This window comes from Emydura macquarii, unplaced genomic scaffold (genome assembly GCF_026122565.2).
Source record: "Emydura macquarii macquarii isolate MOO-44397 ecotype Brisbane River unplaced genomic scaffold, CSIRO-AGI_Emac_v2 contig_3114, whole genome shotgun sequence".
In the NCBI taxonomy this organism is placed as follows: Eukaryota; Metazoa; Chordata; order Testudines; family Chelidae; genus Emydura; species Emydura macquarii.
Genome location: NW_027133251.1, coordinates 985,723 through 1,012,863, shown reverse-complemented (window position 1 = coordinate 1,012,863; position 27,141 = coordinate 985,723). Strand labels below are relative to the sequence as shown.

The following is a 27,141-nucleotide window of genomic DNA, read 5'->3' as shown; positions in this document are numbered from 1 at the left end:
CGCATTTAACTACAGAAACGGGAACTACACAAAAATGAGAACGCGAGTTACACAGAAATTAAAAAGATACAGTCACAACAGTGAAACGCCTGCATGTTGCCTGGAAAATTGAAAGGAGCATAAACTCTGGCAAGCAAGTCAAGTATAATTAGGCAGGCCAAGAAAGAACTTGAAGAGCCGCTAGCCAAAGACTCAAAAACTAAGCAGCCCATTTTTGTTTAAGTCCATCAGAAGTAGGAGGCTTGCCAACCAGTTAGTGGGGGCCACTGGATGATTGAGGTGCTGAAGGAGCACCCAACGAATACAAGGCCATTACGGAGACGCTAAATGCATTCTTTGCATCAGTCTTCACAACGGATGATGTGAGAGAGATTCCTATACCTGAGCCATTCCTTTTCCAAACCTGAGGAACTGTCCCAGATTTGTAGTGTCCATAGAGGAGATTTTGGAACAAACTGATAAAATTAAACAGTAGAAGGTCCCCAGGACCAGATGGTCTCCACCCAGGAGTTCTGAAGGAACTCTACTATGAAATTGCAGAACCACTAACTGTTAGCACTCAAGAAAGAGATCTCTGAGTCATTGTGCAGAGTTCTCTGAAAACGTCCACTCAATGTGCAGCAGCAGCCAGGAAAGCTAACCATGTTAGAAACCACCAGGAAAGAGAGAGATAATAAGATAGAAAATAATCATAATGCAACTATATAAATCCATGGTATGCCCACACCTTGAATACTGCATGCAATTCTGGTCACCCACTCTCAGAAAAGATATAGTATAATTGGAAAAGATATAAAGTGCAACAAACATTATTAAGGGTATGAAACAGTTTCTATATGAGTGGATTAAAAAGACGGACTGCTCAGCTTGAAAAAGAGATGACTGAGGGCGGGTAGGATAGAGGTCTATAAAATCATGAATGCTGTGGAGAAAGCAAATAAGTAAGTTATTTACTCCTTCTCATTACACTCACATAATGCATCTGTGTGTGTAGACTTGACAGATACATGGTCCACACACACACACACAATGCATTACAGCATCCTGTGTGTCTGACTCTTGGTGTGTTTACGTACACACGCGAGCACATAATGCATCTGTGTGTGTTTATCTCTGCGTGTCCCCTTCCTATGGCCTGGTACCTGGGGAATGTGATTTTATAATATACATTTAAGTAATTCAATGAACAAATTCTAGGGCATGTGGCTTATAATTAAGGAGCATTTGGTTCTTAACACGCTGGCAACGTGCCCGCAATTAGCAAGCCCTCGATTCCCTGCAAATTCCCCGAAGATCAAAAGCACCTGAGATGGGTACATCTGCAGGTCCCTCCATAACTCAGCAAAGCTTTCTCTCCCACTCTCTGTTTAAACCCTGGTGAGATTTTTCACACCTTTCAACTCAGGAACACTTAATCGGACACCCTGGGCCCAGCTCCATGGGCCAGACCAGATCCGCCGGCGTAATGAGCAGTGCAGGTGGGCTGAGGCTGACGCAAACCGCGGCGAAATTATTCTCATTAAAAACAGAGAGCGAGGGAGCGCCAGGCTCCACTCAAGGAAAATTGCTTCCCGCAATGGCTCCGCCAAGCCAACCTAGAGGCAAGCAGGGGAAAGAGCCAAAGTGGCCTGTGTGTTAATAAGACCCTCTAGAAATGCAAACAAATGGTCGAAGTAGCCGCAGTAACGTGGCATGGGGGGCTAGGAAAAACTTGTGGAATTTTCCAGCCGCCCTTTTCAGCCGCCACAGGCTCAGGCCGGTGCACGGGGCTATTAAGGGGATGGGAATGTTTTCACATGGTTGGGCAAAATTCGTCACACTTTCAAGTCTACAAGGAACCCCAGTGGGGCTTAATAGGCTGACACAAACACATCCCCATAACAGATCGTTAACGCGGGCAGGAGGCTGTGGGAAGCGGGGCAGTTAGGGCTCCCATCCGAGCTCCCGTCTCACCTTCGCACAGAGTCACCCTCGCTTCTTCTCCCCGCCCTCGCCTTTGAATCGAACAGATCGAGGTGGAAGAGCGGCCCTTCCCTCGGCCCCGCTGCCGGGCACAGAGCACTCAGGGCATGAGGAAGGGGCAGCAGATTGCCAGGGCCTGCACAACACGGAGCCTGAGGGAGCTTTCCAGTGCGTTCATGAGTGAATTTAGCTCTTGTCCAGGGGAGGGAGTTAATAGCGTGAGCTAGAGGAAGGCAGCGACTGCCTCCGCTTCTCTGACCGCTTCTGCTGATGCCCCTCAATCCCAAACTGCAGCCAGCCCACCCTCCTGGCCCTGGGGTCCCCACACCAGCTCTGCCGACGCCCCACAGTCCCAGCCCCGGGCTCCCCACACCAGCTCTGCCGACGCCCCAGTCCCCATCTATTATTTTCATCCTGGGCCCTCCTCCGGCTCTGCCAGCGTGCCTCACTTCTGCCAGGAAGCAAGCGCGGGGTGCGGGCCACGTGCCGTCAGGCACCAGTCTGGGGAATGGTCCAAATCCCAGCGAGGCTCTGGCCTGTCCAACTTGTGCCACGTCTCAGCTCAACGTGGGGTTTGTGCGTCAGATCCCCAGATGTTTCAGTCCAACAGGTTCATCCACCGTGGTCCTAGCCCTCCAACCTGCAGAGCCAGTCGAGGAAACTAGGCAGCGCTGGGAAAGGGCTCTGCCAGGAGCTGCTCCAGCCCCGTCCCATCATATCTACAGGCTCTGGTCGCCAAGGAAAGATGAATAGCCACCCGCTTAAGCTAACAGGACAAGGAGGGTGGGCCAGGGCATGCAGAAATGGAGCAGGAAGGGGTCAGAGATCAATGGAAAGGGCGCATCCCTTCACCCTATAACTGCCTGGCCTCCTGCCCCACCCATCCCGCCGGAGCCCAGGATCCGAGAAAGTACTGTTAAATCACGACTCCAGTGCAGCGAGAGCGAGGGAAACGGCCCACAAAGCCGCGGCCTGCATTCTCCCCCCAGGTTTATACAGCCACCCTCTCTGGGGAGCGTTTGCAAGGCTGATAGATCTGGATAGATCCTGCACACGCCGGAAATCAAGGCAGAACATACATCCTTCCAGAGCCACTCTCCGACTCAGCCTCGGAGCAAGAACGGAGGCGAGGGGAAAGGCCCAGCGTGACACAAGAACAGGGGCTCCCAGATACTCCCTGGCAGAGACAGACAGCAGTCCCGAGAGCACTTCATGGGGTGAAGCCAAGAAAAATGACCCAAACCCCTTCGCATCCCAGAGAACGACGCGGGGGGGAACGCCCGACAGAAAGGGGGGCATTCTCTGACAAATTCGGCAGGGCTTTTCCATCAGGGGGTACCCTGCCTGTATGCTTTGCAGGCCTGGGGCGAGCAAACCAGGTATGCCACAGCAGGGCAGGCGAGCTGGCACCTGTGTTTTTGCCTTGCCTTCTTTTCCTTTCCCATGCACAAAGCCTCCTTTGATACGCCCATACTCACCCAAATACCCGCCCACCCCTCGCTCAACATTGGCACAGCTAGGGGTCTACCAAGGACTCCCCGGTCGTTCTCACTGCACACGGCGGTCGCTTCGTGGCGCTAGAACTCCCACCCTCCCACTCCATGAGCACAGAGCCCAGTCCCTTGAGCAACAGGAGAACTGCATCGTGCCGGGGGGCCTTTGACACTGCTCCGCTTCTATCCGGTCAATCACAGCGATGCGCACAGGGCTTGCACCGCCCAGTCAAAGCCTAGATCATTCATGGTCCTGAGATCTATCCAAGGTGGGGCTGGGGGGTGGAGACTAGATGGGCCAGGGGAGGAGTGGGTGGGACCAGTGGAGACGCACACGGTCCTTCCCCCCAATCAGCCCCTGCAAAGCCCCTGGGGAAAAGATGACACCACCTGGAGCTTCACTGAGCCACCCCTTCCCCTGGGGCCCTGCCCTCAAGGCTCCTCTTGCAGGAGGGGGACAATCAGGCCAACCCTTACCCTGAAGATGGGGAAACTGAGGCACGGGGCAATAAACCAACCTGTGCAAAGGCACTCAGGGCCACGTGCTCTGCCATGACCCCGAGCCATCTTGCCCTCCCTGCACACAGCACACATCTCTTGCCCCCAACAAACCGGCCTGGGCAGCCCGCTAACTGCACCATCTGCTCCAGCGTGATGCCGCCTAAAGCGTTAAGAGCTCTGTCCCCATCTGATCTCAGGATGCACTTGTTTTGTTCTGTGTTTCAGACCGCGCCAGGTCTTATTTGTAACCTCATAAAACAGTGTGAAGCTTTACACGGCAGAGCCAATTAGGTGTTCAGAAACTCTGCCATCAGGAGAAGGTCAAGCTCACTGAGCTCCGTCTCTCTCCATTGCTCCGAGATTCTCTTCCCACTTCAATCAAGTTCCTCAGAGGGAGCCTTGGAGAACGAGGTTTTGCAATACAGGGTTGATAACAGACTAGACCATTTTTGCTTTGCAATGCGCCAGGACTGCACTTGCAACGAATAAACAGTGGAATTCCATGACTTGCTGGTCGCCAGAGATGGCCGACGGGATGGATCACTTGATGATTACCTGTATTGTTCATTCTCTCTGAAGCACCTGGCACTGGCCACTGTCAGCAGACAGGATACTGGGCTAGATGGACCATTGGTCTAACCCAGTATGGCCGTTCTTATGACTTATTTGTTTAAACAGCCAGGCTGAATGTGCAGCAGCTTCCAAACTTTCCGAGCCGTCTACGCAGCCGTGGCAGGAGACCAGCACAAAAACCAAACAAACAAAATACAAATTATAAAAAAAAAAATTTTTTTTTTTTGCTTTATCTGCAATGCAAAAAGAAAGAGGGGGTAAAAAAAAATCCAACCCCAAAATGATGTTGCTTTCAAAACAACTGGTCCACCAGCCCCCTCTCCGCCTGTCTTTCTCACAACGAGAAACAGCATGAGTGAGAGTGCATGTGCTCAGCACACCGCATCCCCGCTCACACAAGCCATTGTGAGGGCTCAAACTGATGCATCCTCACGTCTCTGCCTCTTGTAACAGCATCACCCCACAAAAGGCTAATGAAACCGACGCCTGGAAGCCGGGACTCCTGGCAAGAGCAGCTCACTGCAACTCCAAGGGGCTCAGCTGGGGAGAAACCCTTTTGGTTCCCTGATAAAAGCAGCGGCCTGTTTGCTGTGAAGTTTGTATACGAGGCCAGGTCTCCCAGCTCACCCTTTCCACAGCAAAGGAGAGGGGATGTACAATCAGCGTGGCTAGGTCTGTATCCATACTATGCAAGCCGGCCACACTGCAGAGCACCCGGTTCACCTCCCTTCTGACTCTCCAAGCTCAGCCACTTTGTGGGAGAATGGTTACTGCCCACCTGCTTTTACACGTCCCCCTGCCGCCTGAGCGATCCCTCTGCTCATTGCACCCAGCACTGCAGTGCCGTCACCTCTGAGGTGGAACACAGCAGATGTTTAAGCAGCACGTAGCAACACTGCACAGGGAACACTTCGCCTAGCGCTGGAACGGGGGTTTCGCCATCACTGGGAGTCTTTGCATCAAGATGGGGTCTCCCTTTCTAAAAGATCTGCTCTATCCCCACCAGAAACGCTTGCCTCACTGTTTGAAATCCTCTGGTCTGTCTTATGTGAGGGGGTCAATCTGCGTGATCCTGATTGTCCCTTATGATCTTAAAAACCTACGAAATGCAGCCACCTCTGGGTGACGAGGAACTCAGCAGCTGTTTGGCTGCGCACAGAGATCACTTCTTCACTCAGCGACGAAATGCAGCCCCCTCCGCATGGTGGAACGTGGCAACTATTTAGAAGCAACACTGCACGAGAGCTACGCCTCCCTCCAGCATCCCATTTTCCTCTTCTTCCTCCCCCGTCTCCCTCAAAGCCCCAGTGACCAGCCTGGCTAAGCAGGCCCTCCCCAGAGTCCATTAGCACAGCTATGTCAGGGAATTGGGTGGGAGACCTCAACGCCTGCCCTCCCCAGCCATTCTCCCCAGCACCCAGATTGCTACTTACCAGGTGCCGACACTGCTTAATTTAGTCCTTTTATGGTCCAGGGAGTTTTCACACTGTTTATATCTTTGGCTTAACTCTTTCCCTTCCAACGCTTTCCACCTCCATTCAGTACGGTCCATTAGCGTGGGATCGCTCACACGCACCAGTCTGGGCGCTTGGTTCACTAGTATGAGGTTGCTTGCGCACACTGGGGTGCTCACACTGGTTTGTGAGTGCAGGGTTACTCGCGCCCCAGCGTTAGTGCACCGGTTTTGTCAGTGTAGGGTTTCTCAAAGGCACTAGGCTGTATGCCAGGGTGTGTTAGTGTAGGGTCGCTCACACGCACCAGGGCCACGGCTGGGAGGTTGTTGGCAGGCTGCTCACGTACGCTGCTGGGTAGTGTTGAATTTCTTTCAAGAGCTCTGGAGCTTTTGGTCTGAATTTTAAAACACTCCCATAAAGAATCAGAGTCTTTGTAAACATACGAGAAAAAAGGAGAGAATCTTTGAGCCTCCTGACCTTGACAACGTCCCTATAATTATTAGTCTGTGTTTATTCTCAGTGAAGCCCAAACTACTGAATAAACAGTGTCAAGTTGGTTTTCCTGAGCAGGTGATTATCCTCTCTGGCTAATCTAATGAAAATTATCACGGGGCTAGTGACCTCACACTACACATGCTAAATAATGCAAGATGCTCTGGAATCAGACAGGCAAATCATAACCCTGCTTTATCTTATCACTTCCTGAACAGCTCCAGGCTTGTTTTCAGTAGCGCTTAACAGCGTTAGCCAAATGCTATCTCAGCAGAAAACGGAGCAAAGCCAGCCTTGAGAGCTACACAGAGAGATGGTCCCTCCACCAGATGTGTGGGGAGACCACGAACTGCAGCAGTGGGGTGTTTACAGCCTGTAGGGTGACCTGGTGCTCGTCCATTGCCTGACCTTCGATAGAGTAGAAGGTGGTTAAATACTTTGGGTAAGGAGACAAAAGCCATAAGGAGGCACCTACAACGAGGCTCCTGCTAGAGATTGGAAAAGCTACAAGCAACCATCCTGCTACAGGCCAACTGCTAAGTGCCAGAGGTTAGAATCACAGAAGGTTAGAGTTGGAAGGTCATCTCAGAGGTCATCTAGTCCAACCCCCTGCTCAGAGCAGGACCAACCCCAACTAAACCATCCCAGCCAGGGCTTTGTCAAGCCAGGCCTTAAAAGCCTCTAAAGATGGAGATTCCACCCCCTCCCTAGGTAACCCATTCCAGTGCTTCACCATCCTCCTAGGGGAAAAGTTTTTCCTAATGTCCAACCTAAACCTCCCCCACTGCAACTTGAGACCGTTGCTCCTTGTTCTGTCATCTGCCACCACTGAGAACAGCCTAGCCCCATCCTCCCTGGAACCCCCTTTCAGGTAGTTGAAGGCTGCTATCAAATCCCCACTCACTCTTCTCTTCTGCAGACTAAACAAGCCTAGTTCCCTCAGCCTCTCCTCATAAATCATGTGCTCCAGCCCCTCATCATTTTTGTTGCCCTCCGCTGGACTCTCTCCAATTTGTCCACATCCTTTTTGTAGTGGGGGGCCCAAAACTGGACACAATACTCCAAATGCAGCCTCGCCAATGCCGACTAGAGGAGAATAATCACTTCCCTCCATCTGCCGGCAGTGCTCCGACTAATGGGTTAAGAAGATATTTCCCCTCGGGGCAGCTTTTCCCCTCACTGCCTCCTGCAGGGCTTCTTGCACCAGCCGCTGAAGTAGCTGGTGCTGAGACGCGGTACTTGGTGAGATGGACCCCAGGGCTGACTCGGTCTGGCAATTCCTGCCTTCCGATGATGCCTGCTTCTCTCCAAAGGGAAGGAGAGCCAGGGTGAAGCTATACTGCAGTCACAGCGCGTGACCGCATATCCGAGCGGGCTTTAACCTGGCTAGCGCGGGTACTGGAGCAGAGAAGCCATGACAGTACAAGCCCATCTAGCCACCGTGCGTAATGACTCAGGCGGTAAGTCGATGCTGCTGCATCTTCACTATTCTGGTACCCAACCTGCTCACCTAAAGCTCCCCAGAGTATGTCTACATGAGCTTCAATCACACCCCGTAACCGAAGTGTAGACAGAGCCTAGGGCTGATAATTCCCTGCAGCAGCTCTGGAAGCATCCCAGAGTGCAGGGCAACCTATTCTTCAACGATTTTAAGGGTGTGTCTACACTGCAATAAAATACCCGGGGCTGGCCCATTGCGGTGGATTTGGGCTTGTAGGGCTGTAAAATTGGTAGACGTAGATGTCGAAAAGGGTAGACATTTGGGCACCAGCTGCAGCCTGGGTTCTGGGACCCTCCCCACCCCTTGTGGGTCAGTTCAAGCCCTGAGTCAGTGGACATGGGGCCGGCTGCTGGGGGTTTTTATTGCAGCATGGACAGGTCCTATGCACCCTGACATCTGGCAGGTAACAGGCACGGCATAGCATGCGGCAAGGAGGGCTGATGATCCAGAATGCAGAGGACACAGTCGCTGTAGACAGACAGAGTCTGGAGAAGGTCATTCTGAATTCACTCCTCTTCTTGCTGAACTAAGGATGCCAAATGCCCACCTCCACACACTGCCTGAATTCAGCATGGAAAGGGATGGGTTCATGGAGCGCAGTAGCACGAGGGTGCTGGCTTTCAATACACAGAGTTTGCTCTCTGCACCTCACCGCTTTGTTTTCATCGAGTTGTGCCTGGCTATAAATTCTCCTTCCTCTGTGTGTCCTCTTCTGCTCCAGCCCCTTGATTCCTGGTTCCAGATTTCTGTCCCAGTCTCACTTCCTAATAGCCTCAGTGCCGCTGGATTGGGTGCCAGGACCAGACCAAATGGAGCCAAACACATCTTCTCCTCTCTGGCCACTCCCCTTAAAGCTGCCAATCTGGAAACACCAAATGATGGCAAAAGGGATTAAGAGGCAAAATCTGGTGTCCTCGTTTCACAGATTCCAAGACTAGAAGGGACCGGTGTGATCATCTAGGCTGATCTGCTGTATAAAGCTGGCCATAGACCTTCCCCCAATTAATTCCTAGAGCAAAGCTATGGATTTAAATCAGTGATTCTGACAAACAGCATCCTAATTACATCTGATGGGAGTGCTTAATCATAGAAGATGGAAGGGACCTCAGGAGGTCATCTAGTCCAACCCCCTGCTCAAAGCACGACCAACCCCCAACTATTCAGGACCTACTGAATCGGAAGGAGTTCCAAACACCTATGAAGATTTAGAAATCATACAAAGGGAATGAGAACCATTAGAAATGCCAGCAGGAAATTATGAGATTCAGCATGGGAAAATACAAAACGAATGTATCTGAGAAAAATGACCCACAGCAATGATATTTTAGAGGAAACAGAAGCTTGGGAAGGAATGATGACCAAAGTAGAGACACCGAGGGGATAGGGGCCAGCCAGTTAGACAGGGATTTGAAATGCAACGTGGCAGAAAACAGTGCTAACGTGACCTCGGTCTATACTGGCAGAGGGATACTCCAAGACCACATTGGGTGTAATAGACACGGTCTACACAATTCTATCAAGACTGCACCTGGGAGACTTCGTTGACTCCTGGGTGACTCGTCACTAGAAGGATTTTGATAAATTGAAGGGGGAGGGTGATTTATATCCTTCTTCTCTGTCTGGGGAGATGGAGGGATGAGGAAAGGTTATATGGGACAAACGTTTAGTAAGCAATGGCCAAGGGGGAAACCATTACCATCTCTCTACCTAGGAGTTTAGAAGGTCACCCATCACCATGGTACCTAAGCGCCTTCCACAGGAAGTTAACACCACTCAAAATCTCTCCATCTTCCAGCCAGGAGCAATGCTGAGTTTACTGGCAGCTGAATTAAATACAAGCATCAGGGACCTAGATCCTCAGTGGGCGCACACTTGCAGAGCTCGGCTGGGGTCCATGAAGCTATGACAATTGACAGCAGCGGAGGACATGGCCCAAGAAAATGCTGAGGTGTTTGAGAAGACAGCCACGGGAAAGGTAACCCCCGTGTGGCTTCAAATACTGGAACACAGTCAGCCCCTAAAAGAGAATGACGTAGAGGTGGGACCAGGGGGAGGAGCAGGACAATGCAGACTATATCTCAAGAGAACCTTGGGAGGTCGATCGGACCATGGAATTGACTCCCCACTGCACCCAAAAGGGTGACAAATTTCGACTACCAATCTGGGCCCCATTTGAATGGAACAAAAAAAAAAAAAAAAAAAAAAAAAAAGGCTCATACAGGAGTGCTCCCTGCTTGGCATCTCTGCTGTCCGTGGGTCCCCAAAACACAAGCCCATGTTAACTCTTGCTGGCCTAGCCCTGCACAGCAAGGGGAGAGAAGGAGCTGCAGCCTCCCATCTACCCATCAGAGCGGGCACGGCTGATCCCAAGACACGGTCTTTATTCCCGGTGACGCCAGAGGCAGAAAGGGCCTGAGCCCGGGGGAGTTTGGCGGGCTAGCATCTAAGGGAAAGCGTCTTTCCGCTGGGCAGGGCAGTCAGTCTGATCTGGGTCCAGGGAGGGAGAATGACCAGGATGGCTTTGAATGCCATTTCAGCCGTCACCCCTCACACCATCAGCCAGCAGGCACAGAGGCAGAGGTGCGTGGGCGATGGACAGACAGACAGACAGCGTCCACTCTGCACAAACACACACTGGGTTCCAGTAACAGTCGTCTCATGTTCTCACAGAGTTGGGCAGTGACCAGGTGAATGGCGGGCACGGTGATAAAGCACAGGACTGGGACTCAGGGGATTTGGGTTTCTGTTGCCCAAGGTCAGGAAGCGGGGCGGGGGGCAGGTCCTGGGGCAGGGCAGGCAAGTCACTGAATCTCCCCGCGCCTCTGTTCCTCTACATAAGCAAGGATGCTTCCCTATGTCACGGGGTGCTTGGGGGTTAAAGGTCACCGTATGCCATGCAGGGCGGCCACGGCAACTCCTATAAAGCATGCAAGTTACAACCATCCTGTGCCCTTCCCCTCACCCCGTCTGCCCAAGGATCTCAAATCACGGCCCGAGCTGCAGTCAGTTCTGACCTACCTCCCTGGGAGAGGCCCAGTCCCTCAATCCCTAGGGAGTTCAGTCGAAACCACTGGCCCAGTTTTACCGACGGGGAATACTGACCACTCCACAGACAGGAACGGTGACCTAGCAACCTGGTGTCCCACACCTTTTGTAGGACTGGAGGTGGTGTGGGGAGAGGAGGGGAAGAGCGGAGTCATTTGGTCCCTCTCCAACTCCCCCAGCCTAAAAAGAGTAGGCCTCCTATTTACTGACACTGTATTTTCCTACCCCCCCTTGCAACTGAGCATCTCAAAGTAACTTACAAACGTCATAACCCCGCACCCCAGGAGGAAAAGCACAATGGTCACCATTAAACAATCAAAAGCATTGGCAGGGGATCAGGAGACCTGGGTGCCCTCCCTGCCTCTGACCTCTCACGTGACCTTGGGCAAGTCCCTTTTCTGCTCTGTCTTTGTTTCCCCTCCCACCCTTTGTCTTCTCATTTTGGACTGTAAGCTCTTTGGGGCAAAGACCATCCCTCGTGTGAGTGTGTGTGTGCGAGAGAGAAAGAGACCAAGCACAACAGGGTTGCTCGATGTTACTGTGATGTAGATCCCACCATCTCTTGCCAGCACATTTATATCCAAGGGTTTGTCCAGATTAGGAGAAGAAGTGGGGGTTGCCTAACATGTGTTAGCTAACTCTGACCTTTTTCCTAGCATAGATGCAGGTAATTTCCCTTTATCTCAGTGCAGCTGGTCAGGGGAGAAGTATGGGGTGGAGCCCAACCAGCTGTTAACCTGTGCTTACAGGCATGAGAATGTCACAGCTAGGCTGCGACTAGTTAACACATGTTAACCCCATCTTCTTATCTCAGTCTAGACCCTGGAGTATAGAGTATCTCTGTATTTGGCACCGGTGCAGCCACTGCTGGAATCCTGTGTCCAGCTCTGGTGTCCACAATTCCAGAAGGATGCTGATGAATTGGAGAGGGGTCAGAGATGAGCCACAAGTCGATTAAGGGATTAGAAAACCTGCCTTAGAGCAGGGGGATCTCAAACAGGGATTGCAAAGTTGTTATGTGGGGGGAGGGGAGGGAGCCACCCAGCTCTCAAGGCAGCACGGACACCAGCAGCAGAGAAGGGTGGCGATGGGGCGCTCAGTCTGCTGTGAAAAGCGATAGACAAAAAAGTTTCTTCGCACCCCCACTGTTAATCTTTAACTATTTTAAAAAAGTAACTTTTCTGCTTATAACAATAATTTGATAAAAGCATGTTTTAGTCTTTATTTAAAAGCGGTGAGAAAAGGAAAATTCGTTTCAAACAGGGTGATAAATTTAGTATTTAAAATAGTGTTAAATATTTAAAAAATGTATTTTTAATTTATAAAGGGGAAGGGGTGTCACGCTCACAGGCTTGCTGTGTGGAAGGGTTCGCCAATACAAAAAGTTGGAGAACCACTCACTGCCTTATAGGTGAGAGGTTCACGGAGCTCAGGCTATTTGGTTTAAGAAAAGAGAAGGTTAAGGGGTGACTTGATCCCAGTTTATAAATCCCTACACAGGGAATCAATATTTGATAATAGAGGGCGCTTCGATCTAGCAGAGAAAGGCAGAACGTGATCCAATGGCTGGAAGCTGAACTCGACACATTCAGAGCAGAAATAAGGTGCACACTTTTAACAGTGAGGATAATTACCCACTGGAACAACTTCCCAAGGGTGGATTCTCCATCACTGACGATTTTTAAATAAAGGTTGGAATTTAATATATCTGCTCTTGTTCAACCAGGAATTAATTCAGGGCAGTCCTATGGCCTGTGCTCTGCAGGAGATCAGACTAGATGGTCACAAGGGTCCCTTCTGGCTTTGGAATCTATGATTCTCACCATCCTTGGGACAGGATGCGATAACTCAGAGGCCAGAGGGGAAGAACTGTGGATAAATACTGTCTATTAATAGTTGCTACTTTACCATATTGTCAGACATGCCCACAGCCGCCTGAGAACTCCTAGCTGTTGCTAAGGTACGCGCCTGTACCATGCTGCAACAGTCAGACCTTCGCCGAACCAGAGAGCCCAGGCCCTCCTGCTCTGAAAGCACCGGTCCCAACTATTGGAGCTGAAAATGCATCCCTGCTGGCAGAACAGGAGCTACGATACACAACGGAGCAGGCCCGATGCCACCCAAGCAGGTGGCAGCGCTGTCTACCCACGTTAGCCAATCCAAGGTGATATTACCCCCAGTTTACAGATGGGTAGAGAGAGGCTCAGAGAGGAGAAATGAACTGCCCAAGGTCATGTGACAAATCTGCAGCAGAGCAAGAGCAGGATTCACACCATCCAGCCGAACCTCAGCCCTCCAATTGTAACAGTAGAGGACGCTTCCTGCCCCACAATACTTGTGTCACTTCTCAAATAAAAGCTAGACTCCCCAGCACGGCCAGTGAGCCTGTCACGTTAATAACGCTATCTGGACTGGAACAATACCCGCAAAGGCTGCCCTGCCCTCCGGGGCACTTGGGGTGACCGTGGATATGGCAGACAGAAAGGCCCCTATCATTCCTGGAACAAGGTCAATAAAAGCACAGACAACCCCATCCGGCGAATTCTTTTTATGAATCACGGGAGAGAGCAGCATCAGACCCTTCCGCAGCAAACAGGCGTGATGGAGTATGCACATAAACGGGAGTCTGTGGAACACATGTGAGCTCCAGCTACAGCACGGCACATGCACACGGGGTGGATTACGAGCAACCAGCTCCGTAACGCAGGGCGAGGAAGCCCTAGAAAAATATTAATTGCCATTCAGCACAGCTTGAGATCTACGTGAAACTGCCGCTGACTGCTACCGGATTTCAGTGCCTGATCGGGATAGAACGTCGGGCAAGAATTTCAACAGCAACTTGTGAACCCAGAGCATTGACTGGGCCAAGAACCAGGCGTCTGAAACCGTTGACCCAAGACCCCATAATCACTAGTTATTTCGGGGCACCTTGGCCACAATACGGAGGATTATTCTATACCACCTTCCACAGGAGGCTCTCACAGCACTTTACAAGTATGCATTGATTCAACCTCCCACCCCCGCTAAGAAGGGTGGAGGATTTAATCCTCCTTTCAAAGGCAGAGAAAGTGAGGCCTGAAGACATTCAGTGACTCGCCCAAAGTCGCCCGGCGGCTGAGACTGGAACAGAATTCAGGCCCTTTGAATCAGAGTCCTGTGTTCCAACCACTAGACAGCACAGACTGTCTCATTACCACCAGCATTATTTTTAGACCGTGAAGGAACAGGCCGACGGGAGAACGCAGGCGTTTGTACAAGCAGGACATGTTTTATTTCATGAATGAATAATAATCTCTTGCTACAATGAACCCAGTGTTCAGCTTTCCTTCTTCACAGCGTCCTATAGGTAATAGCAGTGAGAGCGTCCCCTCTGCTTCCAGCTGGAGCCTAGGGGACACCCTCTCCCCGGCCCGCCCGTAAGCGAAGGAAACTTTACGCTTCTCGTCAAATCAAGCATCAAAAAGCCACTTCGCGTGCGTGGGCTTGAGCAGAGGCAACCCTGGGTCAGTTTGGCTAATTTACAGCTCTGTCCTTGGGCGACCACAGCTGCGCGGCTCTCTGTTAAGACGTCCTTTCATGACTTTCTTAAAGGAGTTCATGAGCGGACCGAGGCAGAGATCAAAACGGGCTCCAGCCCTCCTCTCGCTCCAAGTCGGCCTGGTGGGCCGTTGCAGGGGGGAGGGATGTCAGGAAAGGCCCAGCAGTGAAGTGGCAGCGTTGGGCCATTTGTGGTTTATTCAGCAAATGTGATAAAGGAACCGCATGGGCAGGGCGGGAGCGAAGTAACCGTGTTTACTGAGTATACAATGTCCAAGGCTTAGCTACGGAGACACACCCACTGGGGTCTGCATCATACAACACAGTGAGCACCGCTAGAGGGTTGCCAAACCATTTAAAGGGATATTCCCCAGTTCCCAAAGGCTACAACCACCGGGCTATCAGAGCCTTTGATGCGCATACAGGAAGCCACGGAAGACCAAGTACTATTCGGTGCCGTGAGTAATTCCAAGCCAGTGGGGTTACTCAGCATTTACGCCCGGGTAATTAAGAGCAGACATCTCCTCCAGTTAACGATTTGTCTAAATCCAAATAAATACTAACACAGGGGCAGCGCCTGGCGACGCATTTGCTCTAGGGTGGCCTGGACGTTGCTTACAAAAGCAACCCAAGGTGCAGCAGCTCAACACAACACAACACAACCCGCCCCTCCAGCAAAGCGGGGCAGCTCAGGAAACAGGATCCCCTCCAGCAATTCCCTCCCCACACCCCTGTTTCACTGTCCCATGCTATGGCCTCCCCCAGTTCTGGGCTATCCCAGACCAAGCCAGGGAGCTGATCACAGGTAGGTAGGTCCCTCTTATGCCTTCTTTACGGATCACTCCACGGTGCGGTTAAAGCAGCCCAAGGGGGCTCAAAGGTCACATTTTGCCCTCAAAACACTCCCCCAGCTCCGAGCAGGCCCCAAGCCAGATGCACGCCCTGCTGCGGTGACTCCCTGGGACTCAGCCACATCTACCGTAGCAAAATAGAGAGAGCAACGTTGAAACCAGCCAGTGACCCCCCAGGCAGAGCCGCGAGCCCATCACCCAGAAGCTGCAGGTGACTCAGGCCCGTTCCCAGCTCAGGAACGGTCAGCTCCAGCCTGGAGTGTCTGCCAAGTGCCCCCTTCTAGCGGCTGGTCTACGTGCAAGGTAACAGCCTACTACCGCCACCCACGGACAGCGTTCTATCTTTCACACAAGTGGCAGTAGTCTGTGAGTTGGCAGTGAAGGTGTCGGGCTCAAACCCCGCTGACAACCCACAGGGGGAGGGAGGTGTTAAACTGGCTTTGAGGGTGAGTGTCGCAGGGACATGGCCATGACCCAGCCATCATTCGGTGCCCTTTTGGGGTGCTCAATGCTTACCCTGCAGTACCCCATGCTGGGATTGTTCCCAACCCCTATCCATATGGCACCCAAAAGCACATCCTCCTCCCCCCTCATGCCTCCACTTGTGTATCCGTTACTTGTGTAACCCTCCACTTGTGTATCCGCACCATCCTGGGCGCACTTAATTAAGCCTTAAAACCCCTGTTGAGATAGGTAAATATTATCCCCTTTTAAAGACAGCGAAGCTGAAGTGAAGTGATTTGCTCATGGTCACACACAGAGTCAGTGATAAGAACCCACCGAGGCGCCGTGATTCTTGCTTTAACCACTGGGCCACACTTCCCGTTAGATCCATAAAGGTGAAATAGGCCTATCCATCCCTGCTTGTTGTGGTTTGCTCTGACCCACATTCTGCGCTAGCCCGTGTGTTCGCAGACACCAGACAATCTCCGAGCTCATCCATATTAATTACAAGGCCCACAGGGAAAAGCACAGCTTCCTGCCTCACAGCATCCCCAGCGTCAGAAAGAAACCTTGCCTTCAGCATCTCTGCCTCACCTGGCATTTCCAGCGTCTGAAATCAAGACCCTCGTTTTGTGTGCATCGCACGCTGTTCACACTCAGCCAGGTCCCCGTGCGACTCGGAGACATTTAAATGGTTCCCATGTCCCCTCCATAATGCCCCGAGATGGAAGGTTACAATTTCTGAAGCTGCCACCGCGCATTCAGCAACTGCAGCTTCCTTAAAGAAAAGATGATTGCGAACAAGCGCGCTCCTTGAACCCAAACAGGGACAGACAGAGCAACACCCAAAGAGAAAGAGAAAGAAAGGAGATTTCCCTGGTAACTGGAGCTAATATTAATTCTTCTGTCTGCTGCAGCTTTCTTTCATCCGGAGATCTCAACATGTTTTCTGAGCCTCACTGAACCTGGAAACAGCCCTGTGGGGTGCTGAAAGCCACCTGCACGAGAATAACGTCACCCACCACTGACATTACAGCTGTCTCCCATGCAGAAAGCTCTTTGACAATGCACAGCGACATGCAACCACCATCAGGACTGGAAGCAACCGATATTCTAAACAAGTGACACTGCCAGGAACCAGCCGGTCCTCGCCAAAAAGGACTTAGACTGGGATACCTGGGTTAACTTCCTCTTTCTAAAAGTGCCACAGGTGATCAAAACCCTCGTTCTGTATCTCACCTGAGAAGCAGCACCTCCAGCAACTCAGCTCAGTTCACCCCTCAACACCACACTGCCACACTAGTTCAGTACTAACTCAGAGGGCGGAGTGACACCATGAAGATAATCCGTGGAGGGGAGAGGGGGGCGCACCCCACTCAGCACGGATGCAACCTGACAGCAAGGGCACTTTTAGCAGGATACCTATAAAACCTAGACACATTTACAGATTGAGTTCAAAGTCATTCCAAGGTCCAAAACCTGCCCTCGGGCACCCTGCCAATCTGCGTGGCTTTAAAAAAAAAAATCCAAAAGATTTCTAAGCATTTTTCTTTCCTCAGTTGTTGTGAGAAAGATCCACACAACAGCTGGGGAAATGATTATGCATACACACAAAGAGGAGCCAGTAAAAGTGACTAAGCTAGTCACAAAGTGCTGACAGATACACAAAGTAAACAAACTGACAACATGGAGAAAACACATTTTCTTTCTCTAATCTCTTTCGGTTCTAATCATTTTGGGTGCAACACGCAAGAACAGTTGGCAAACACGGTCTAGACAGAACTGATGTTTGAGATGAATGTTGGCATTTCTTTGAAATATTACTTGCTGGCTAATGATAGACAGATAGACAGACGGTAGCTCCTGCAAATAATTCAGTGTCTCATCACAGAAGGCATTTTAAAACTAACGATTTAGACATTAATCTTTCAAAATATTATAAAATATTAAGATTTTAGCACAGAACCTTAATTTCTGGTGCCATTAAGTGGTGAATAAACTGCAGGTACCTGAAGATTTTCCATTTCCTGCTGGTGCAAAACTTTAAGTAGATAAACACCGGAAAAAAGACTTGCAAATATGCTAAAGGCATTAACTATCACAATTCATTAAAGATAACTAGTGAATCCTCCTGAACCTGCAAATGAATACGTCTCTCTCTTTACTTTTTGTAAGGTTCGCTTTGACAAGAAAAATGCACTCCAACACACAATAGGTGTTTGAATGTATATGTAAATATATGCGCACGTAAATTCATAGAGTAATAGATTTTAAGGGCAGAAGGCATTTTTATCATCATGTCTACATATACATACACAAACATATGTCAAAACTCATTTATACACCACCTCCCCCATACATATGGAGACACACGTGCATCCTATTTGAGATAGCAAAAAAAAAAAAAAAAAAGGCTCATCAGCTGGTCTCACAAAGTTTCTGCTATTTTGGAACATGCCCTTGTGAAAACAGCATATGGGGACACCCCCGTATCACTGCCCCTGCAGCCCCCGGTCGAATCCAACCCCCACACCGTAATCCAGCCTTGAATCTAACCTCAAGTGCTATCCCTAACTTCATCCCAGTTGGAGCAGCGTCTCCCGGCTTCATTGCAAGAGAAAGCAGAAGCCACACTTGGCACTTCTTGAGTTTCCAAAATCCCTAGAGACGCCCAGCCTCTCCGGCCTCTTCCGTCTCCGTGTCTCCAAAGGGAAACTTACCTAGCGCTCTGGGCTTCAACCACCGCGTTAGCAGCAAGTGCAAATGCACTGATCCCAGGTCTCTCGAGCCAGGTTTTACAGCAACACGAAACAAATAGGCTCCAGCCACTTGTACAGGCGGGGGGGATTTAGGGAGGAAGAAGGCAGTTTGTCCAGAGTGGAATCTGGCCTGGGCACTGGGGTCCTCGCTCTACTTCTTGCAAAACGTGCCATGGGGGCCCTCAACCAGCCGCTCACTTTGTAGCCTCTTCCAAAAGAGATTCGAGCAGCGCTTTTGCCCCCTCGTGGCATTTTAGGGAAGTGGATCGGCACCAGCTCAGGGAGAACAGCACCACCTACTGAGGCCCCAACGCGCCTTAATGCGGCGCCGGGGCTTGCCTCAGCGGGCTGCCACGCAAGTTCTGGCCAGGCCTGCCCTTGCTGAGTTTCAGGCTCCTAAATCATACTCCCCCAGCCGGCAGTGGTGCAAAGGCATAGCGTCATTCTGGCCATGGGCACGGGACTCATGAGGTCATTTCCCGTCGGTACGGCTTTCAAAGGAAGTGATGAGCCATGTGCCGGCAGCGGTGAGGGTGGGGATATTTCTCAACGGTGAAGAGTGATACCTGGGGCCCAGCGCAGGACCACTGGCTGCAGAACGCCCCCCTCCCCGCCCCCGGCACTGATAACACCTGCCATGTCGACAGACATGCAGCGCGGTTCTGTTGGCCTTCCCCTGTGTTTTAGTGACCAAAGAAATCCATAAGGGGCAGAAGTATCTCCCCATTGGGATGCCAAAGAGTCCTGGACCACGTGAGTCCAGCAGCCAGAAACCTGACCTGCCATAGCCTTTACCGTGAACAACAACAGGCCCTTCTGAGCCAAGATGCACCCAGCATCCCTGCACATCACCTCATCCTGGCCGAGCAAATTTGCTGACGATTACTCCTGCGTGCCAAGGACACCGGAGGAGTACACAGGGGCTTCTCAGTGCTCAGCTGGGCTGGGTTTGTAGTTAAGGCACTGGATTAGGACTCAGAAGATGCGGGTTCAGTCCCTGGCTTTGCCATAGACTCCCCATGGGATGTTGGGCAAAGCTTGGTGGGCCTCAGTTTTTCCATCTGTAAAACAGGAATTAAGTTCTCCTCCCCCTCTCTCATACATTGCTTGGCTTGTCTATTGAGACTGAGAGCTCTTTGGGGGCATGGACTGGCTCTTCCTCCACGCACGCACAGCGCCTACCACACCATGGCGTTGATCGCAAATGGGACATTCAGGTGTTCGTGGAATACCAATAAACCACCTGGACAAATTTGGGAGCAGGGAGGAATTTTCACTATGGCAGCCTATTGCGAAGGGGATATGTCACTTTCTTCAGAGAGGCTGGATAGCCATCTGTCTTGGATGGTTTGGCCACAACGAATCCTGAATCTTGGCAGGGGGGTAGACTAGATGACCCTTGCGGTCCCTTCTAACCCTAGGATTGTTTGGGGTCCAGAGGTTAGGAAAGAGTGGATGTATTCCGGTTGGTGCTGCCAGATCCTCTCGTCACAGAGGAAGAGGCACTATTCCACTCCCAGTCCTCTGCTTGGCTCTGGTGCAAATGTGCCCACAACAGATCGTAGCCGGGTCTGGGCACTGCATCACCGGATCAAAACCGGCAGACTGGAAGGATTTCCGGACAGCCAACAACAAAAATGGTGGAGGGGAAGGAGGGATTGATGGACAAGGAAAGCTGAGAAGAGCCAGGATCTGTCTGGCTTGGCTACCCAAGTCCTGACAGGGTGGCCCGGATGCTAATCTGCATAGGGGATGGAAGGGAATTTAGTGTCATACCCGAGGGGGGGCTCGCTAGCGGTAATGAGATGACGTTAAGGGGAACTTTGGGCTAAGCACTAGGAGAAGCTTCCCCGCCGGGAGATCTCCAGGGGAAGGAATGGGAGCCCCATCTCTTGGGGTATTTAAACCTGGCTGTAACAAACACCCGCTCGGGATGAGCCTTGCATTGCTTCCCAGGAGCTGGCCCAGATGGTCTAAAAGGCCCTTCCCACCCCAGCTCATTCTAAGAAGAGCTGCGGGGCTTTAATCCCAGCTCACAAGCACTGGCGGTGCCAGCGTCTATGGAAAAGGGGCACCTTTCCCCCCACGCCAGCCTCCCCAGGAGACACGGGCAAGGCCCCAGCCACGTTGCTCGCGGCCTGGAGAGGGCAGCGCACGGGTTGCTGGCCAAGTCTTCCGGGTGAAGAACTCCAGGGTGAGCGCTCAGCTGTTGACCCACCCCAGCACGTAGCTCAGCGAGCCCCGGTGGCCAGGCATGACGGCCGCGGCGCTGGGAGAGACGCTTCCCTGGGCGCACGAGCCCAGCCCCAGCCCCACCGCGCCACTCCTCCTACGGAATGACTCACAGCTCTGGAGAACCCAGCTCCCGAGAAGCACGACGCTCTCTGAAAGGGGCTCGCTTAGCGGATGTGGGCGCCTGGAGGACGGGCCAGGCTTTGCCCCCCCCAGGGAAGCCAGGGGGCTCCCCCAATCCTCGCAGGCGAGGTGAACCCTCATGGACTGGGAGCTCAGCCCCTCGCAGGGTCGGGCTCTTCGAAGCCTAATTCAGACCAGCATGATGGGATCGTTACAACCAGCTCTGGCCCGTTACAGATGTCAGACCATGCGGAGGTAACCCTACCGGGCCCTAACACCAGTGCTGCGAGGCCAGAGTCCCACGCGCCCAGCCCTGAAGCATCCCATGGACTAGAGACAGTTACCCTTCCCCAGCTAACTCACCACACCCAGGCTCTGGGGAGCTGGAATCAGAGGGGCTGACACGGGTGGGGCTCCCGGGAGCTGGAATCTTTGGTGCCAGCTGCGTTGCAGCAGGAGCGAAAAAGGACGGGTGTCTTTTGGATGCGACCATGCAGCCACATGGAGGGGCGAGGGGCGCGGCCAGAACCATGGCAGAACACACACAAATCCCAGGCTGAGAAATCGCCCTGAGGTCCAGGGGGGTTGGCCTGAACAACACCGACTAAGGGAGCTTCAACCCATGCCCCACGCTGAGGGCAAGGCGAAACTCAGACAGCTTTCCCACGGGCCCCGTTTCCTGAAGGTTTTCTGCAGCCGGTGCTAAAGATACACAGCCCCACACACAGCCCCACACACAGCCCCACACACAGCCCCACACACACACACACACACACACACACACACACACACACACACACACACACACACACACACACACAAACAGGGGGTGGGGGGGGCGCATGAAGCCCTGTGGAACATTTCAGGAAGTCAGAGGTGCCACTCTTTAAATCAAACAGGTTTTGTGGATTCAAACTATTTGTTGAGAGGGGGCCGGTGACCTCCACAGGCCAGATGCTGCCTCCAGGGAAATGGATTGGGGCCTGAGCACACCCCAGTGCAAGGAAGCAGCTGTTTGGGTTGCAATCCCCACCCAGTACGAGCTGGAGGCGCAGAAAAGTCACTGAAAGCTTGGGGGGCTAGGGTGGCAGAAAGAGATGTGGATGTGTGCGAAACCAGGTCCCAGAAAGTGGCTCTCACATTCCAGCCTGGGATAAATTGCCTAGAAATGGAAGAACATTTCCCCAGCAGCTCCAAATGCCGGTTTCGGATAAAGTCCCTCGAAGAAAGAAAGAAAAGCAGCTGTTCCCAGCACAGCACTGCCCTGATTGTCATTATTTTGATGCAACTTTCGGGTGGTTGGTGGCCGTTTTAATTAGAGAAAGCAAAAAAAAAAAAAAAATTGCAGCCAGGAAAAAGAAAAAGTATATTTCACGATCACTTCCAAAGAACCCCAGTGCAGCCTCAGCGCCAGCATTCCATGGACGCCGCTGAGATACGGCAACGGGAAGCGACCGCTGCTCCCCGAGTTTCAGCCCGACGCCGTTTGCAAGGGCTGGGAATTTGGAGGGGGGGGGGGGGAGTTTATCGCCAGGGAACTCCGTAACTTGCACCGCACTCACTCCGTAGCCCCCCCAGTCCAGAGTGCAGGACAAAGGGGTGCGAAGGCAGGAACCTCCCAGAAGAACAAAAGTTTAGCGCCCGTCTCGGCAAGGTGGGTTCTCGTTTCCTGCAAAAGTCCAGCCCAAAGCCAGTGCCGGCCCGGCGAGCGAGGAGAGGGGGAAATGGGTCAGCAGAAAGCACGCTTGTCAAATTCTTTCCCCCAAACATTTCAGCTCACTCCCCCCCCCCCCCCGGCCCAACCCCTGGGCAACACACACACACACCCCATCACAAAGGCCGAGGGATGGGAACAATGTAAGAAAGAGGGAAAAGCCAGTGCCTCACAGTCTGTGTGTAACATACACACACACACAGCAGCAGAATCTCTCTCTCTTTTTTTGTTGGTACTGCCCAAAAATCCAGGCAATCTTTAAATAAAGAATAAGCTCCAAACCCCTCCCTGGCCCACCACCTCACACAACAATTTCATACTTCCAAAGGGGAGGAATCATTTTCCAGCCCGGCTTTAAGGGGCAGGGCTGTGCTCAGAGCTTTACAATAGTCCTGCGAAACTTCCACGGGAAAGGGGCAAGCTGCATTTCCCGCTCCCCCCAGCAAAAAAAAAAAAAGACTTAAATTTGCAACTTGGTATGAAAATAAAGACAGGAAGAACTTGGCCTTTGAGCTAGTGGGGGCATGCCTGTGCAGTGAGCTCCCCTCTCTCGCAAAGCAGAGGTCCTACACAGCCACTTTGATGTGCCTGTTGAAAGAAGTGCCTTTGGGAAAGCAGGCCTGTCTCTTGCCATGCCCCCAAATCCGCCCAGGACCAGGGGGTCTTGGAGCCCAGCGCCTGGCCCTGAGCCACCGCCCACCTCTGCGCTCTCCCCACGTTTGGGCGCCTGGGCAGGATTGGAAGGGCTGGCCAAGGTGAGAGGAGGAGACTGAAGGGGCAGGCAGAGATGACTGATGAGAAGGGAGAGGGGAGGACAGTGGTGAGGGAAGCAAAGGGAGGAAGAAAGGATTTCCGCTCGCACTAATCAATCCGAAATGCAGAATAGCTTCCGTGCAGGACGCCTGACACTGGGTCGCTGCCTCCTCTGACCCCTGGACGCCAGATCAGAGCCTCCCGAAAGGAGCTTAGCGAGCCTCCCGCTAATTTGTCCGGCCGGGGGAGCGGGGCTTCGCCGGGAGACAGGCGCGCAGACCATCTCCTCCGCTCCCGGCTCGGGCTCCAGCCCCGGCGGCGCTGCACCGCACCACACCCCTCCGCCGGCCGGCCTCGCTCGCTCGCTCGCTCCGACAAAAACCATCCCCAGCATCGCTTCATCCCCGGCTCGCCTTCGCATGGCCCGGGAACGCCTTCCCCTTCCCGGGGGCACACACCAACGCCCCCATTTACCTCCCCCCCCGCCCCCCAACACACACACACACACACACGCACCCCTCTCCTCTGCTGTCCACGTTGAACCAGGCGGGGTGGGGAACTCCCAGTCCACACACAGAAGCGGCGGGGGGGGGGGATTATTTATTAAAACAAAGCCCCCCCCCCCCGCCGACACCTTTCCCCTGCCCCGGGAATCTCCGCCAGCCCGAAGCCGCCGCACAGAGAAAATCTCATCCCGCCGCATCCCCCGGGCGAGGCAGGGAAGCTGCCGGGCCAGGACTTTCGCGTGCCTCCTGCCCCAGCGCGGATCGGGGCCGCCGTGCACTTACCGGGCCGCGCCGCCCCGGGCCGCCTCCTTTGATGCCGGCAGCCCCCCAGCGCCGTCCGCCCGTCTGCACCGGCTCCCGGCCTTTTAAGCTCTTTTAAACTCTCCCACGTAGCCCATGTGACCGGGGAAGCCACTGGTGAGATCCAGCGGCTGGCTCGGCCCTGCACCCCCTAGCCAAGGGCTGCAGAAATGCTCCTTTCACCAAAACACACACACACACACACACACACACTCGGGGCCCCCCCCTCCCCAGCCGGGCCGGGCACCGGGGTGTTTGTGCACCCGCCACACGTGCACAACCCCCCCCCCCCACACACACACACACCCACACACAAACACACACCCCTCTCCCTGCGGGCGCCCAGCCCCGCACGACACACACACACAGGCTCGCACCAGACACACCCTCCCACCCCGCACCGGCTGCCCGGGTCCCGCCCGCCGGGAGGTGGGGAAAGGTGGGGCCGGCCGGGAAAGGGAGAGAAGCAAACCAGACCGTGCAGCCCTGCTACAGGCTCCACACCCCCCCTTGGCCCGCTGTCCCCATTGTGTAGGTCCCTAGACACAGGGCTTTGTCTTATATAAACGCCTATTCCCCCCCAGGTCCTGATTTTTCACACTTGCTGTCTGGTCTCCCTAACACACACACACAAACACAAACACACCACTCTCTATCCAGTATCTGCTGAGCAGGTTGGAAAATCCCCTGGGTAACACAAAAACAAACACATACACACACACCTCTATTTAGTATCTGCTGCACAGGTTGGAAAATCCCGTGAGTAACACACACTCCCCCCCTTCCCCACTGGTTTGTGAAAGCGGCTCCCCCCTGAGGGCGGTCTGCAAAGCCACCTTCTCCCTTTCTCCGTCCAGACAAAGCTGGCAAACTGCTGGCCAGGCAGGGGTGCCCCCTAGCCATTTACAAATCAATACCCACCTCTGGAGAGCCTTGCATTTCACAGGAGCCCGGGCATGGCTCCGCAGAGTGATGCCGCTGTCCCCGGCCAGCCGGCCTCTCTCTTAAGGATGCCCAGGGTCCTCTCTGTTGGAGGCACAGCGCTCAGAACTGGAGCCTCTCTGCAACTCTCCTCACAGGACTTAATGCAGGGGAGCAGGGGAGGTGTTGTTTCAGGCTGGCTCTGCCTAGAGGGGTGACGCTCAGGGAGCCCCTCCACTTGGCGGCAGGTCCCACTCGTGCAAACACATATGCAGACAGCATAGGTGCCCGTAGGCAAAGCACCGGCAGGGCAAAGCACGGAAAGGCAGGTGCAGGCCTGCACAAGCGCGTGCGGGCAAAGTAAGGCAGGCCCAGGGGTGCATAGGTGCAGCAGGTGCAGGCAGGTAAAGCAGGGCAGGTGCGCATGTAGATTTCATTTGGGAAAAAACACAGGCTGGGGGAGGGGGAGCACCACATTTTAAACTCTGGAAAATTCTCCTTTCCAGACACTACTAAAATCGATGTGGCAGTAAGGCCAAGGGAGCAGGGGCCAGTGAGGAAACAACAACTGCCCGGGGCCAGCTCCCAGGGAGCTCTTGGGAAAGGCAGAATGTAACAGCGGGTGTCCATGATAGTGAGAGAAGGGGCAGGTCTAATGGTTAGAGCAGAAAACTGGGAGTCAGGCTTCCTGGGTCCTATTCCAGACTCTGCCACTGACGCCTTACTCTGTGCCTCAGTTTCCCCCTTTGTATAACCAGGATAACTGTATTTCGCTGCGTCTATGGCGGGCATCATGAGAATGAATGCCTTTGCAGCAATAATCACTCAGGGGCATAGGGTCCGTGGAACGGTCTGGGGGAGCAGACACGCAGCAGGGCATCTACACGGCGACTGAGGGGTGCCCCATGCCAGCTCTGATTGGGCCAGAGCACCGCAATAGGCAAGCCATACCTATACAGGTCCAATATGTTAAGCCCCTGCCTTATGAGTCGTGGAATAGCTGGGACTGTGGCGCCAGGCCCCATGGAGTTCTCAGCACATAGCTGCATTACTCAGGGAGCGTGCGTGAGAGACAGGGGTGTGTAAATGTTCCCTTCCGCACAGCCACATCCTCATCATCACCTTGGCATGGCTCATATCGTTGCACAAAACCCAAATATCCGTCCTTCTTTTTCCTAAAGGGGAAAAATAAAATACTGATGAATTTCCACGTAGGGGCAAATCCATGAAAATCCATGAACTGGCTGCAGAGGGCAGAGGTGGGGGAGAGATTTTTGTCAGGGATTTTGCTGAGGTTGCAAAAAAAGCCGCCGGTCACTGGGCAGAAACAGTGACATTTGGTCTGGGAGTGAATTCCTGAATAAATTATTTGTTAGTAATAATGATAGTAATGAACATGAAGCGACGCCGATGCATGATTTCTTTTAATGTGGAGACACCGTTGCGCACCAGTGTCCACACGGTCCTTGACAGGATGAGAATCTTAATCCAGTGGCAAGAAAACCAAGATGACTGGAGACCACCATCCTGCTGTGTTTTCATCTGCCTTTTACGGCCACTGAGATAAATGATCTTTTCAGCTGCCTGCTCTGCTGTTGAGGACATTGGAGGCGTGGATTGCTATTCGTCTGGAACCTCACGGTTGACCTTACTGATAATTATTATTTTTATGGTAGCACCTATGAAGATCAGGGTCCCATTGTGCTAGGGGCTGCACGCACACACACATAGCAAGAGACAGTCTCTGCCCCAATGAGCTTACAGTCAAAACAGAGAAGCAACAAAAAGGGTGGTGGGAGGGGAAACTGAGGCACAAAGCGGCCCAGTGATTTGCCCAAGGTCTTGCAACAGGTCAATGGCAGAGCTGGGAGTAGAGCTCAGATCTCTGAGACACAGGCCAACACCCAAGCCACTGGGCCACGCTGCGGATAAAGTGTGTGTTCCCAGGCTGAAATATTCGGAAAATGAAAAAGTAAAAAT

General features: G+C 52.8%; 1 protein-coding gene across 4 annotated transcripts in view; it reads right to left on the bottom strand.

Moving 5' to 3' along the window:
- Nucleotides 1-24,270, bottom strand: part of CNTFR (ciliary neurotrophic factor receptor) — a 384,981-nt gene extending 360,711 nt beyond the window's left edge. For 3 of the 4 annotated variants that reach the window (XM_067530844.1, XM_067530842.1, XM_067530843.1), the window contains exon 1: nt 24,223-24,270. The gene's annotated coding sequence lies outside the window, so the exon portion shown is untranslated. Of the gene's footprint in view, nt 1-18,573; nt 18,668-24,222 lie in introns of those variants that run through there. The other variant, XM_067530845.1, reaches the window with a different exon arrangement.
- Nucleotides 24,271-27,141: the final 2,871 nt, after the last annotated feature.